The 4,669-nt window shown below is 36.3% G+C and overlaps 1 pseudogene; it reads left to right on the top strand.

The window, feature by feature from the left end:
- The first annotated feature begins 333 nt into the window (after positions 1-333).
- LOC145260103 (U2 spliceosomal RNA) lies at positions 334-498 on the top strand (annotated as a pseudogene).
- The last annotated feature ends 4,171 nt before the right edge of the window (positions 499-4,669 follow it).

The following is a 4,669-nucleotide window of genomic DNA, read 5'->3' as shown; positions in this document are numbered from 1 at the left end:
GAGCAACCCCACATATAAGACCTTGGTCAATGCAAGTGCAACCCTTCATACCAATTGTCACTATCCAGCTCCCCTACTCCCCGGCGAGTTGGTCCCTATTTCCCCTTCACTCCTCACATTAAAAATCGGCCTTGTGCTTAATTTGCTCGGTGGAGGAGCAAATAAATACCAACCGCACATATAAGACCTTGGTCAATGTGGGAGAAACCCTTCATACCAATTGTCACTATCCAGCTCCCCTACTCCCCAGGGAGTTGGTCCCCATTTCCTCTTCACACCTCACATTAAAAATCGGCCTTGTGCCTAATTTGCTCGGTGGGGGAACAAATAAATACCCTTTTCTTGGCTTTTTGGCCAAGATCAAAGTGTAGTATCTGTTCCGGCAGATACTGCAAGCTATGACTAGCTATGACTAGCAAAGACCAGATGTGGGGGCAACCCCACATGCCTGACCTTTAACCAGCTCCCATTTCCCACCTCTCGGGAGCTGGTCCCCCCTTTCCCTTCCCCTCCCTTCACTCCTCACATTAAAAATTGGCCTTGTGCCTAATTTGCTCGGTGGGGGAGCAAATAAATACCATCTGTTCCGGCAGATACTGCAAGCAAAGACCATATGTGGGGGCGACCCCACATATAAGACCTTGGTCAATGAAGGGGCAACCCTTCACACCAATTGTCACTATCCAGCTCCTCTACTCCCCGGGGAGTTGGTCCCCATTTCCCTCTCACTCCTCACTTTAAAATCGGCCTTGTGCCCAATTTCCTCAGTGGTGGAGCAAATAAATACCTCAAAGTGTAGTATCTGTTCTTACTACATGCTGTACTTATGATTGTAACTTTGTGATATAAAGTGGGGGATCACATTTCTGTATTAATTTAATGTAAAAATGATCACCCATTTTACAACCAATCAGTCTCAAAGCCATTCAAGTCATTCTCCAGATCATTCAAGTTGTTTTTGAAGGATTCCAGTAATTTTTAAGCATTCAAGTCATTCTTAAGCTAATTCAATCCATCCTTAAGTTCATTAAAGTCATTCTAAGTCATTTACTTTTTATTTATTTAAGTCATTTCAGCCCATTTTTCGGTCATTTTAGTTTATCTTTAAGAATCTCATGTCAATCCTACATGCACGCATTCATTCGTTACGCGAGAGCACGCGACTAATGGCTATCGACCTTGTTCTTTTATAAAAGGAGTTAATATTGGTCTGTGAACAAAACCCCCACCGAATATATGTCAGCCTATGTCACTGTAACATATTGAGCTAGTTTCTAACAGTATTTTGTATAGTTTTTTTTTATTAATAACTCATTTTCCCAAACTTACCGTGTTCAACAGAGAGTCCGGTGCTATTTTTAATTTTCCAATACATCGGCAAACACTGTATGTTTTTCGAGCTGAATAAACATGTTACATTAAATAAAAACACTAAAAAATTATCCAGTTAGGTAGAAAAGTAACTTTTCTTGCCTTTGATAACATTTATTTGTTTTTGACAACTTTTGTGTATAGTTATACAAACCACAATATTCTGTCCAACTAAAAAAAAAAAAGAAAAGAGAAGAAACCTTTACAATGACAATTTTTTTTTTAATGTTTTCGGGAGTGCTAAAAACGAATATAACATTTAAAAGTGGTGCAGAGAAATAGTTTTCACGATATGAAGAAATATTTTTTTTCAAAAATGGGGATCACTTTTCTATATAAACTTAACGTAAAATAATCACCTACTTTCTGGCCACCTAGTGATTATTTTTTTTTGTTTTCATTTTTTTTTTTTGGTGGTGGGGGGGGGACTGCATGAAAGCTTTTTGACTTTCAAAGGTTTTCGGGTATGCTGAAAAAACGAATATCGCATTTAAATTTTCTGCAAACAAGTAGTTTTCTGCATATTTTGCGCATACAGAAATGCCCATCACTGATAACATAAAGGAACTACATTGCTTAATATCCGGAAAACTACTTGCTTGCGGCAAATTTAAATGCGATATTCGTTTTCAGCATACTCGAAAACTGATCTAAGTCATCATTTTAAAGGTGATTGTTAAGGTGGAACGTAAGTAAAAATTTACCAAAAACGTTTTCAGGCAGCTCAAAAAAAAAAAAAAAAAATATCACAAGGACACCAGAAAGTGGGTGCTCATTTTTCGTCAAATTTATATAGAAAAGTGATCCCCACTTTTTGAACAAGCAATTTCGGGTTTGTATTACTGTACACATAGATTCGAAAAAGTTGTCAAAAAACAAATATATGACAAATAAATGTTATCAAAGGCAAGATAAGTTACTTTTCTACCTAACTGGATATATTTTTCGTGTTTTTATTCAATGTAACATGTTTATTCAGCTCGAAAAGCATACAGTGTTTACCGATGTATTGGAAAATTCAAAATGGCGCCCGACACTCTCTTTAACACGGTAAGTTCAGGAAAAGATGTTATAAATAATAAACTAGACAAAATACTGTTAGAAATTCGCTCATTATATATTACCGTGACATAAGTTGACATATATTCGGTGTTTTTTAAATAGTATTTTATCTAGTTTATTATTTATAACACCTTTTCCCAAACTTACCATGTTAAAGAGAGTGTCGGGCGCCATTTTGAATTTTCCAATGTATCGGTAAACACTGCATGTTTTTCGAGCTGAATAAACATGTTACATTGAATAAAAACAAAAAAATGTATCCAGTTTGGTAAAAAGTAACTTATCTTGCCTTTGATAACATTTATTTGTTATATATTTGTTTTTTTGACAACTTTTTCGAATCTATGTGTACAGTAATACAAACCCACAATTTCTTCATATCATGAAAACTATTTCTCTGCGCCATTTTCAAATGTTATATTCGCTTTCAGCATACCCCGAAAACCTTTAAAAGTTGTCATTGTAAAGTTGTTGTTTTTTTTTGTTTGAGTTGGAAAGAATCTTAACATTGAACAACTGTTTGCTTTAAATTTCACGTTGACTTACTATTTTCACATATATGTGTTACTTTTTCCGGTTTGAAAAGATTTTCATTGGCTGGAAAATATTTTGAGTTCATGTTTCTGTGAAAACTGCCTTCCTTTGAGGAGTGACGAGGAAGGCGAATTCCAACGAAGCAAACAGGGAAAGAGGGTAAGCAGTTAGAGGAATTTGCGTTTTAGCGTTCGTCGGAATCGCTTCTCAGTTTCATCACACCCTTTCTCAACCATCTTGTATTTTATAGTCGACATGCGAAATCGTAAATCCGTCCCCTCTTCCTAAATTTGAATTTGCCAAGTTTAATTAATTATCTGACAAGAATCAAAGCGAAGATTCTTTTTTTCTTATCACAGTAGGGAGACGTGAAAAGGTTTACAAGCGACTGGCGGCAGAATGTCGGAGACTTCAAGCAAACGTCACGGCCACACCTCGACAATTGTACTCAAAAACTCAAAAAGAAAAAGCGGTTCGAAGAAAGAAAGGATGAAATTAAGAAATTTACGAGTCAGCTATGTTCGGGAGCCAAAACGTTTGGCGTGCCGAAAACAACTTTGAGTCTGTAATCGAGCGTTTCAAAATAAACAGAAGTAATGTCTACACACAAAACACTAAAAAAGAAAAAAAACCAACTTTCTGTCAACGCATAAACCACACCCTCTGCTGCAAGGATACTCCCACATCGCCTTTTCTTAAAGTCTATCTTTCATCTATTTCAACGTCATCACGTCAGATGAACCGGTAAAACAGCATTCATAATTGATTGTCATAATTTTACACGTTTGAATTCTTTCGGAAATCCAATTTCGCGGACGTTTAGGAGATTACCCCACCCCTTAAAATCCAAAATTTACACTTTCATTTTTGCTTTTTTTTTTTTTTTTTTCGCGTTAATCTCAGCGATTACAAACTTAATTTTCAGATTTAAAAAAAAAAAATGAAAAAAATATTTTTTATAACTTATCATCGAGAATCAGTTTTCAATTATAACGTTCTACTAAACTGAACACCCACTTTGCGGCCATCTCTCTCACGTAACCGGTGAATATTCCCTTCTAAAAAAAAGGGTCCAGGGTAAATTTGTAAGAAATTTTGTCAGTGCATAATGTAACACATTATTTTCCGTTAAATTTTGCAAAAGGTCCATTCTTGGAGTGGCCGTTTCAACTTTTTACCAAATTCTTAAAAACAAAAATAAATAAATAAAAAATCACAATTTCTTATTATTGGGATTCTTTCAGAACGAGACGACGTGGTCGAAATAGATAGATAAGATAGATAAAAGGGGGAGGGAAAGAAAGTTCCCTTCCGTAACCTCTATTTTAGACAATAATATTCACTCGTCACGTGAGAGAGTCACAATATTTTTTTCGGTGACGATATTGATAATGGTTTCAGTTAGACGAGTATTTCTCATTAAATTTTGGTGAGGGGGATCATAGATTGGAGCTTAGCCGAGCACTAGCCATGAAACTAACAATAAAGCAGAGATATGCTCGTAACGTCTCTTCTATGGGAAAGAGGCTACAGGGAAGAGAATAAGGCATTCCCCCCTCACGGGGGCTACAAAGTCTATTTTGAATTCTGTCAAGGCAGGATAAGGTCTTTCTAGCAGCTCCTGCCCAGATGTGGCAGCAGTATTTCATTCTTAGATGTACCTAGCTCTTATATAAGTAGAGAATTGCATCAGCAGTGAGAT

Source organism: Euprymna scolopes, chromosome 35 (genome assembly GCF_053919585.1).
Source record: "Euprymna scolopes isolate OS-2025 chromosome 35, ASM5391958v1, whole genome shotgun sequence".
NCBI classification, from domain to species: Eukaryota; Metazoa; Mollusca; class Cephalopoda; order Sepiida; family Sepiolidae; genus Euprymna; species Euprymna scolopes.
Note: the sequence above shows the minus strand (reverse complement) of the source record. Positions and strands in the feature narration are given on the sequence as shown.